This window comes from Lathyrus oleraceus, chromosome 1, assembly GCF_024323335.1.
Source record: "Lathyrus oleraceus cultivar Zhongwan6 chromosome 1, CAAS_Psat_ZW6_1.0, whole genome shotgun sequence".
Lineage (NCBI taxonomy): Eukaryota > Viridiplantae > Streptophyta > Magnoliopsida > Fabales > Fabaceae > Lathyrus > Lathyrus oleraceus.
This window is the reverse complement of record NC_066579.1, coordinates 44391291-44403467: the sequence shown is the minus strand read 5'-3', so window position 1 is coordinate 44403467 and position 12177 is coordinate 44391291.

Below are 12177 nucleotides of genomic sequence, written 5' to 3'. Positions count from 1 at the left end.
AAACATATATTTTGTAACTTCTATGTTACGCACATTATATGTTACTTTAGAGAACATCTTTGTAATGCACACTAGATGCACGTTTTGGATCTTTGTGTTGAAAATTGACTCCAATTTTATGTCATAACAGATGTGCACAAGGATGCACCAATTATTCAGTTATACTAAATGTGTCAATTATGCACCAATGTCATAACCTATATAGACCATTTATACTACATCAATTATGCCAACATATAATAGCATTTCATTCATTCAAAACAAGTTACAAATAATACCTTACTAAATAATCACATCAAAACAAATTACATATAATATCTTACTACATTGTTACATCAAATTATGTTACATGATCCTAAACCTAGAAGGAAAAAACCAGAAATATATATATATATATATATATATATATATATATATATATATATATATATATATATATATATAAGTGATGATCAACTTATTTTAAGAGTAAGTTTTTTTAACTTACTCCAAATGATAGCCTTTGAGTTGAGTCTAATCTAATAGTTAAATTAACTTTCTTACTTATTTAACTATTAGATTATATTCAATTTAAAGACTATGATTTGGAGTAAGCTAAAAAACTCTCTCTCTCTCTCTCTCTCTCTCTCTCTCTCTCTCTCTCTCTCTCTCTCTCTCTATCTATATATATATATATATATATATATATATATATATATATATATATATATATATATATATATATATATATATATATATATATATATATATATATATATATATATATATATAACATGACGCTCCCAAGATATATCCTCTTGGTTTTAAATGTTTGAGGTGAAAGTTTCGTTGTGAAATGTCTTATTTGTATTAGTGTGCAACAATTTTCTGAGCATAATGCTTAAGTACCACCAAGTATTGTGGAAGTTCTTTGTATGAATCCTCCCAATTTTTGTATACTCGCTCAACCGCCTTAGTCTTAGGTATCCATACCTTCCTGTACGAGGGAGTATAATTGTATTATGGGTGGGATACATAGAGGAACCATCAACTACATTACAGAGTTTGTAAGTCATTATTTCGAATATATTACTAAGCTTTTCGTAACATTACTATATTTCTTATTAATTATATTCCTTAATTATTTTTTGTTAGGATTCAAAGAGATTTCGTTTTCGTGTACATGAGTACATCTTACACGATGAATTGATATAACCGTATTTACGAGTAACCGATTTTGGTAATTTACTCATCATAGTCTCATACTCTATTGATTACAAATTTATCCTCGCTTTGGTAGAAAGATGAAGACTCGAGACACACACATTTCTCCTTCAGTTCGGTGAATGTACAGTCACACTAGAGGATATGTACATGTTGTTGGGTCTATCTATCAAAGGTAGGGATGTTAATGGTAGAGTTAACCAAGATAATGCAATATGAGAAAAACTTTTAGGTGCCCCTTTGTTTGAAGACACAACAATGGGTCAAGGTATTAGTCTAAAGTATCTTAAAAAACAATATTCAAATATGACATTAACCGAAGATTCGACTGAGGATGAAAAAATTATTAAAACTCGGTGTTATATATGTTACTATTTGGTAAATTTTTATTTCCTAAAACTATTGGTAATACTGTAAATATTATGTATTTACCTTTGTTAAGAAACATAAATAAAATAAGAACATATAGTTGGGGTTCTGCTATTTTGTCACATCTATATAGTTCTTTGTGCAAAAATGCACAAAAGGGTACTTGTTCATTTTTTTCTTGCGCTTTTTTGTTCCAAGCATGGGGTTGGTCAGGAATATCGTCACTCGCCACAGTCAACAAGAACAACTTCACATTCCCCTACACAATAAAGTAATTTTATCTCATTATTTCCACTTGTTTACTTCATACTACAAGTAACTATAAATAATTTATTTTCATTCTTTTCGATTTAAGTGGTCTGTTTTAGGGTTGAACTACAAAAAAATGTCAGACACTCTATAAGGGTCTATCAAAATCTTACAGATCACATTTGACCAGACGATGTATTACAACTAAACAACCCATCATCTTGTAAATTTAATTTTAATATTACCAATTTACAAATCTTCTAATCATATATTTTTCCTATACAATTTATCTGGAGTTTATATTTGGGTCTCAACCATGAGACTAACCCCGAGGATGTTGTAGTTTGGACTACAAAAATAGCAATCATCAGGTTCATTACTGTGGAGATGCACTAGAGTGATCGTGTCAAACTACAGTTCAACATGTAACAACAGATCCCAGATCCCCCAACGTGTTTGAGACAACGGCATCAACTAAGAGTCGATGCCTAATGGAATTATTTCGATTGGAGAGAGTTCGCTAGGGAGGCGTATCGTTAATGGAAGCACCAATATCAACAGATTATAAACAAACTTATCATGCAGGATGCTATACCAACCCCACAACATTATCGAATCCAACAACTTTGTCAACCCATCTAAACCCAACAACCAACCCCACAATATCACCATACCAGATACACCCAACAACCAATCGAACATGATTACGACCCCACATACACCCAACCTCGTAACCAATTCATTACACATTCCCAAACATAAAACCAAGAGCATGACCCATGCAACCCCCCGTTTTTCTAATTTGTTTATTTATTTTAAATTGTGTCTATTTAATTAGTTAAAATCGATTTCTATGTGCATTGGGTGGTGTTTGGGTGGTTATAGTAGTGTTTGATGCTTTGGGTTGGTAGTGCATAGTTCTAGTTATTTAATTAAATAATAGAATTAATAATATTAGAATAATGATATTTGTGAATTAAAATAATTAGAAGGTAGTTATTTTATTTAAGTTGTGGGAAAAAATACAAAAATAGAAATAGTAGAGAAAATGGAGGATATTATTAGTATCAATATTAAAATAATATTTGAGTCAAGAGGGAAATTTTGGTGAATAAAGGAATAAGTGAGGGTAAGGTGGGAAGACACTAATTTGGGAGATTAGGGTTCTAATAAGAAGAAGTTAGTAAGGGTTTGAGAATTAGTACGTGAGAAACAAAATTGAGAGAAGGAGGCAAGGTTAGAGCTTGAAAAGGAGTGAAGAACTTGGAGCAAAATCTGAATTTCACAAGCAATCTAAGGTAAGGGGATTACTCCTAATAGGGTGTATATTGCATGATGGGGTAGAGGAAAATCCTTAATCCCATTAGATTTTCCTTACTTTTTCCCCTTTTAATAAATGTTGGATGAATAGGTGATTGAGTTTTGTAATGATATGATATGTGAGATGCAATATGTGAAATTCATGCACTATTATACCCTGGAAAGTATGTGTTCTTGTTGATGAAATTGCTATAAGAGTGTGTTCATATGTTGTTGTATAATTGATGAATAAACCATGTCAAATCCATGATTAAACGAGTGAAGTTGCATGTTAATGGATGGATAATTGATGTTTTGGATGCTAAATGTTATTTCCCTTGATATTGTTGTGCAATTTGGGGCCAGAGGGTGTGAAATCATAGTTCTATTTTGAACTCTAATGCATAAAACATAGATTCATCTTCTAGTTCAGGGTGATGGGCATCACCCTAATGACGCCTTGGTCATCATCGCTTTGGAGGTGATAACGGGCTTCAACTGCCTGATGGGTAGACCGTCATGGTCCCCGGCCAGAGTTGGCTGGACAATCGTCATTGAGACGGCGTGTGAGGTTACGTGTAAGGTGACGGGTAACCCGTCATGCTGCCAAGATGAGCGATATTAGCTCAGTGCACATAATTGGTTTGTCGTTCCAATTCTGGTTTTGTGCTATGTTAGGCTATTATTTGGCCTCTGTTTGGATGTATATGGTGTTACTTATGATGTTATTGTTGAATAAATACACTTGTTTTGTATGGAGAATATTGTTGTGTATATTGGTGACCATTTTGGTGAGATTGTATGTTATGGTGAATCATGCATCATGGTGTACGAACTTTGGTCAAATTTTGGTGTGCTCTTGTTCCATGGTATGGATTCAGGAGCGAGTATCTAATTTCAATAAGGAATTAGTGAAGCGTTACTTATGGTAATAGTGACGAATTTTGGTGTGCTCTGGTCCTATGTGTGGATTTAGGAGTAAGTAACTGGTTCCATATGGGAATTGGTGAAGCGTTACCTATGATGATGGTAACGATTTGGTGTGCTCTGGTCCTATGGTGGGGATTCAGGAGCAAGATGGACACATGTTGTCCATAATGGTACCGATTACATTATTGGTTTGAGATGTTGAGTACATTTTCAGTCATTATTTGCATATGTATTAAATGATTATGTTGATACTGGTAATTGAGAATGTTCTGGTGATATATGCGATTAAATTGTGTGATGTTTATTTAGGATACCCTTGCATACTTTTGCACCATTATTCATTATGAGCGTATTCTCACCCCTTTATTGTTTGTATGGTTTTGTGCTCCTTCTTGGGGTATATACGAGCATATAAATAAGTAGCTGCTTAGAAGTTGAAGGATGATGTTGAGGTTGTTCTTCTTTCTTTTCCGTTTTTATGCGGTGTTTTAGATTTCATTGCTTTGATCTGTAACATTGGGCAGCCAAACATTTTGTTTTGCTATTTGCTATTATTTTTTATGTTTTTATGTTGAAGGCATTTGTCGTAACCATTTTGATGATATGATATATATTTGGTTGTTGAATTATTTTAAATTGATTATTCTGCTGCGATGAGCCTATCTAAAGGCGAGTATGTGATGACAAGTGTTTAATTTCATGCATGTTTTATATAACCTATGTTATGGAGCAAATTTTTGTTGTGTTTGAGTGACACCGTATGTGTGTACTTGTGTTATGTTCCTATTATTTTGCGTTTCAGGGTTTATGATGTTACATAGTGGTACAAAGCAGGTCGGCCCGTCCGGCTAGGTTTTTGTCATGTTGTTGTTCCATAGTGCGTGACATATGTGTGAAACAATATCGGTGCTTATTTTTTCTAAAACTGCTTGTTGGTAGGAGCGGGATTGAAACTAGTGAGGAGAAGCTTCTGTTTCTCTAAGATGTTTCAGATGTGGAGAGTTGGTTTATCATGCAGTTGTTCGCAAAAGTGTTGGCTTTTCAACAAGTCAATGTCCTTTTCAGAGTTTGATGCCAGTGATGAGTTGTTTGTGTCGACTAAGCAAGTGGATGAGTTTGTGAAGGATCATGTTGAAGTTTTTATGTTACTATATTCGATGAAGGCTGAGAATAAAACTGTGATTCGTGAACTACTAGTGGTGTGTGAGTTTCTAGAAGTGTTTCCAGACGATGTCAGTGATTTATCGTCGGAGCGTGAGGTTGAGTTCACCATAGACTTAGTACCTGATACTAGTCTTATGTCGGTGGCTCCTTATAAAGTGTCTTTTTTAGAGTTGGCTGAGCTAAAGAAGCAATTGGATGATCTGCTTGAGAAGAAGTTTGTTCGATCAGGTGTTTCACCGTGGGGAGCACCAGTATTGTTGGTGAAAAAGAAATATGGTAGCATGAGGTTGTGTTTATTATCGATAATTGAATAAGGTTACGATTAATAATAAGTATCCACTTCCGATAATTTATGATTTGATGGATCATTTGGTTGGTGCTTATGTGTTTAGCAAGATTGATTTGAGTTCAGGTTATCATTAGATCCGTGTGAAGCTGAAAGATATTCTGAAAACTACACTCAGAATTCGGTATGGTCATTATGAGTATTCGGTAATGTTGTTTGGAGTGTCTAATGCGCTTGGAGTGTTCATGGAGTACATGGGTAGAATATTCCATCCTTATTTAGATTAGTTTGTGGTGGTGTTCATCGATGACATCCTGATATATTTGAAGTCATACGAAGAACATGTGGAGCACCTGGAGTTAAGTTGCAAACCTTGAAAGATAAGAAGTTGTATGTGAAGTTGTCCAAGTGCAAAGTCTAGTTGCGAGAAGTGAGTTTCCTTGGCCACATGATTTCTAGTGGCGGTATTTTCGTTTATCCATCGAAGATAGATGTTGTGTTGTAATGGGAGACTCCTAAGTCTGTTACTGAGATTAAAAGTTTTCTTGGTTTGGATGATTACTATAGGAAGTTTATCGAAGGTTTTTCAAAGTTAGCATTGCCTTTAACTCAGTTGACTCGAAAGGTTCAAGCCTATGTTTAGCATGTGCACTGCAAAGAGAGTTTTCAAGAATTCAAGAAGAAGTTGACGTCTACTCCAGTTTTGATTTTTCCAAATCCAAGTAAGTATTTTGTTGTGTATTGTGATGCTTCTAAGATGGGTCTAGGTGGTGTGTTGATGCAGAATAATTAGGTTGTGGCTTACGCTTCTAGACAATTAAGGGTTCATGAAAGGAATTATCTTACACGTGATATAGAGTTGGAAACAATGGTATTCATATTGAAAATTTAGAGGCATTATCTATTTCGCTCCATATTTAAGGTGTCTAGTGATTACAAGAGTTTGTAGTATCTATTCGATCATAAGGAGTTGAATATGAGGCAGAGGAGATGACTCAAATTTCTGAAGGACTGCGATTTTGGATTGAGTTACCATTTAGGAAAAACTAATGTCATAGTTGTTGCGTTGAATATGAAGTCGTTGCATATATCGATGCTTATGGTTCGAGAATTGGAATTAATCGAGCAATTCAGATCACGAGTCTATTGTGTGAAGAGACTCCTAATAATATGAAGTTGGGTATATTGAATTTGACAAGTGGTATCCTTGAAGAGATCAGAAAAGGTTAGAAGATCAATGTGGTACTGGTTGACCGACTGTAGCGGTAAATTCATGACCATCAAGCTATGGATAAGCTAGACGTCAATAAAACCAGAGTCGCCACCGTGCTTTTATTGTTTCCAAGGGAAAAGGGAAAAGTACAAACAAAACCCAAAAGATAAGAAGTTTTCAAATCAAAAACTAATAAAATGCCAGAGATTACAGGTAAGGGGGTTGGTTACACAGAGGGAAGGTGTTAGGCACCCAAAGTGTCCTAGGTACTTCTAGGGAGTCCTTTTTTGTGTGCATATGTATTTTTGTACAAAAGATGTTTGCAATAAATAGAGTGGAGGGATGAGAAAAGAATTTATTAATTATATTTTTGTGTTTGACAAGAGCTTCGGACTTATGCCTACGTAGCAATATAAAATGAGGGATCAAAACCTCGTAGTTCGTGGTAACAATTTCAAAATGAGGGCATTGCTTTTAACAAAAATTTAAGTTTAACAAATGGCACAAAATGCCTAAAAATGGTTTGAATGGGTGTTAGTTCTTTTTGGCTTTTGAAATTTTAAGTCAAGTATGATTAAGTCCATTTACAAGTTTAATTAAGAAAAGAGTTTAAAAATGCGATGGCATAAGGCCAAAGTTTCTAATTTGCAAAATGGTCTAAATTTAGAAAACAAACACAATCAAAGAAGATTTTAAAAGGAGGGAGAGATTTGAAATTAAATAAATGGGGAGGAGATGAAGAGACTAATCTTAAGCACAAATTTAAAAGTTAAGAGTTGAAAAAATCTGACTAATGGGCTGCAATCCAATAGACAAGAATGTCATATAGAAACCCAAATTTCCCTTGGACTTTAGAATCAAGCAGTACCAATACACAAATAAATCTTTTCTTTCTGAAATCGTGAACCATGCCATGTTACAACCCTCAAAAGACCCAATTGAAGCAGGTTTTAGTTCAAAAGCGTACTATAGTCAGTACAATCGTGTTAAAACTGACTCCTTAATGATTTGCTTATCATTTGTGTTGGTATCAATATGACATTCTCATTTGTGATTCATTCACTATATGTCATAATTCCAGTGAATATAATGCGATTTCAAAACTAGCATAAACATGACATTCTCATTATCATTTCCAAAATGAATTTGTCTTACTCTTGGATAAGCATATAACATCGAGAAATCTTCCACAATGAACGTGAATTGAAGAACTTGATGATTCAAAAGTGCAGAATGCCTGAAACTCCATTGAGCAGGGGCAAGCCACTTCTTTCGATCACACCATATCAGAATGTCTGAAGATTCTGTGGAGCAGAAAGACAAACTGCTTCAAGATTCAGTCGATCAGAGGCAGTCACGTCGAGATTCAATCTCTATAAAATCCAGTCGATCAGAGGCAGTCACGTCGAGATTCGATAAATCTCTTTGAAGATCAGTTATTCAGGGGCACTCCCTCAAAGATCAGCCCGACAGAGGAAAATTTTACTTCAAGACTCGTACTAGGGAAGTCCACTCCAAGAGCACAAGAAGTAATTCTATTTGAGACGGTTAATCAGAGGAATGCAGTTCCAAGAGACTAGGGCAAGCCAGATTTAGATGATCCATGAAAAAGCTGCTTCATAACTAGTGACTCGAGCAATCCGTGCAGATGCCCAACAGATTGGGGCAAGACTGTCCAGAGAGAGGAAGGTTCTCTCCTTGCTTGTGAAAGCTTTTCAGATCTAGCCCGGGCCATTAGAAGGTCCATGTAAGATTCTTCCTACAGTAATATCAAGAAGTAGGATGTCGGGAAGTTATTCAAGACGCAGCCCACACTCCATAAATCAAAATCCTTGCAACCCAAGAATTTTTTTCTCATCATTCATTATATGATACCCAAACTTGGGGCATTCGTAGACCCTCATATCATTGCATAAACCTGGCATGCATAATTCATATCATTCCACTCATGCATATCATCCGGCATAGCATGAATCTCTCTAACAAGAAAGAAGCAAGCCAAAAACTCTCTTGGCACTATTCAACAACCCATTTCTATTGGCACCTTTCCATAATCCACCTCGTTGGCATTACAAAATAGAAAATAAATGACCTTTTTGACCCTTGTAAAGCTCCTAGTTGGCAACCCCGACAGGATTTTTCAAGTCACTCCTTTCACTTACCCATCATATGCCTTTTGCCTCCTTCATGGAGATGATTTCATTGAGATAACTCTCCCTTTGTGAGTTTATTTCATTTCTTGGTGCACGAAATCATATCTCCCCCTTGTTGCCTTTTGCACGAGAAAGGTTGTCTCTGTCAAGACTTTGCCTTTTGATTCCTTTCTAAATACCCAATATAGGTTTGGTAAGTCCCAGGAAGGGTAGCCGTGTTTCGAAAACTTCATCCCCGCCGTTGTGCCTGTGGGACACCCTGAGGTTTTTGTGCCTACAACAAAGCGCCCAATTGACATAGCCTGCCAAAGCCCGAACCTTGTTTGGCAAACCTCTTTCAAAGTCCAATCCCCATTGGCAAAACCCTTTTTAAACTCAGCTCATGTCTGTGGTGATTCCTATCCCTATCTAAAAAAACCAGTTGAGCAGTCGTCAGTGTCTATCACCTTTTTTCAATACCCACCGGTATTAATATCCCTTTGCTCAGCAGTGTCTATCACTTTTTTTCAATACCCGCCGGTATCGATATCCATTCGCTCAGCGGTGTCTATCACTTTTTTTCAATACCCACCGGTGTTGATATCCCCTCGCTCATCAATGTTTATCACCTTTTTTCAATACTCGTCGGTATTGATATCCCTTTCTCCAACAGCAGAGTTATAGATGATCACTCTTTTTCTAGGTTTCAGAATTGATGATACTGTTACTTCCGACCCTAGAGTTGAGGGGATATTCTATACCCTACCTCAGAGTTGATGTCGGTTCCTTTTCCAACCTCAGAGTTGTTGCCCCTTTTCCAACCTCAGAGTTGTTTCCCCTTCCTTATTTCCAACCTCAGAGTTGTTGCCCCTTTTCCAGCTGCAGAGTTGTTGTTGCTTTTCTTGTTTGCCAGCCTTTTTGTTGTTGTTCACCGTTTAGCTTCCAACCTCAAAGTTGAGTACATGTTTTATTTCCAACTTCGGAGTTGACGTTTACCATTTTTTGCTCCTAGCCTCAGAGTTGAGCAACTACATTTTTTCAACTTCGGAGTTGATGTATCTCTTTTTCTAGCCTCAGAGCTTATTATCTACCTTTGTTCAACCTCAGAATTGACGTTTATCCTTTTCTACCCCCAGCCTCAGAGCTGAAGGTCTATCTTTTTTCAGCCTCAGAGTTGATCGTCTACCTTTTTCCAACCTTGGAGTTGATGAACCTTTTATCCCTAGCCTTAGAGGTGAGTATCTACCTTTTTCCCAACTTTCGAGTTGTTGAATCCTTTCTTATCACCCAGACTCAGAGCTGATGTCTATAAATCCAACCTCAGAGTTGACACCTACCCTTGTTCTCGTCCTTAGAGTCGATGTTCATCCTATCGTACCCAAGCCCATAGTTGATGCTTATCCCTTTTCCAGCCTCAGAGCCGATGTTGATCATAATTTGTTTCCAACCGCAGAGTTGAGAATGTCCAGTTTTACCCCATTCACTATATTGAGGTTAAAATATTTCAATCCCCAGCAATCAGTGTTGGTCATGTTTCTGTCCCCAACCTCAGAGTCGACAACCAACTCTTTACTTTCTAATTCCCATACAGTCTTCCTTAGTGAAGTCATCTATCACCCCGAAGCCCAGGTTTTGCCTAACAAACTATTTCCAAAAATCTCACAATATATCCCCCAACAGAAAAACTTATTTCTCAGTGCCTGCTAAAGCTTGTTAATAAAAAAACAGAGAGCTTGTTGTGAAAAAAGAGATCAATCTCATTGCATTAGCATACATTTAACCAAAATAACTTTTCGATCCCCATCAGTTGCCCTGCATAAAAGCTACTTTGTTCATCCTATACCTCAGTGGAGAATTCCTTTGTGACCTATCTTCACATTTCATTTGTTCTTGGTGGGCAAATTTTTCGATATTTTTAGTATTTAATCCCCTCCTACCTTGAATGTCTGGAAGCTATTACTATCCATACATTCAGGTTTAAGAAGATTAAATAGGGGCAGCTGTCATTCCCCAAAATTCACCCAACCCTTCACAAGTTCATCTAGGTCACTGAGCCTAAGCAGTTGCATATCATGATAAACATTCATCTCATCCACATATCCATTATATCATAACACATTCCACTTGCATTTGAAAAGCACAAAATCATGGATTCAAGGGTTTTAATCACACATGGCATTGAATAGGATGTGAGTATTTCATCCCGGTTGTATTCATCAGGGAGCATATCTTGAAACCTTAGTTATTGGTTGTGGCATTACCATAATTTGTGTACATTCAATTTGAGGATTCATTTTATTCATCTGGTCTATCATGGATGGTTCATTTGCTTGATAAAAATTCATGGTTCTGATCCATTGATTAGGATTCATTCAAGGTGTTACAATTTGTTGCTTGGTTAAGCATCATTTGGTTGGTTTTGCATGATTGAACTTCAAGTCTTGGAACATTGGGCTACCCATTTAGGTCCACATTCAGTCATGGTGCGCATTCATAATGGGTAAAGATCTTGGTTTATGCTTGATTCTTTGGATAACCAGTTCACAATAGTTCCAGTTCATCTGTGCATTGCATTGTCATCATGGTCCACAAGAAAATGTGCATCTTTTACTTAAGTTGACTATTGGTCAACTGTTGCCTTTTTGGTCAAATAGTTGACCAAAGTCAACCATCTCACCAAAATCCATTTATAATCATCTTCATATTCTAAGTCCATTTTTAATCATCATATTTTTAAAGAAAAGCTATTTTTAATCATTTTCATGTTAATAAGGCCACTTTAAACCAAATTCCAATATAAACCATTCACATCATCTCCATCTTTCAATCCTGTTACATTCTCTTATTACATTCTAACCAAAAAATTTCCACCATAGAAAATAACAAAGAAGCGCTCTAAATCAGATGGTAGTGGATCAAATGAAGAGAACCTGTCTAAGAAATATTTGGCATTACAACAAGCCATAGATCAGACAACGTCTACATTTGGAAAAGAATCTATCATATGGCTTGGTCATTCTGTCTCACCCAAAAGTGTACATGCAGTGTCAACATATTCTTTTGCTCTTGATATAGCGCTAGGTATCTTTGGTCTTCCAAAGGGGCATGTTGTGGAAATACTCGGTCCATAGGATTCTGGAAAAATAACTCTTGTTTGGCACGTGATTGCAGAGGCACAAAAACCAGGAGGCTAAATATCAGAAGTAGAAGGAAACTTAACAGAAAAGCTCTGCATAAAAAAGAAGTCACAATGAAATTCCTGCATAACTTGTAAACAGAATCCCCATTCATCTTTAACTAAGAGGACCATTTTCCACTTCCATCTTCAACTG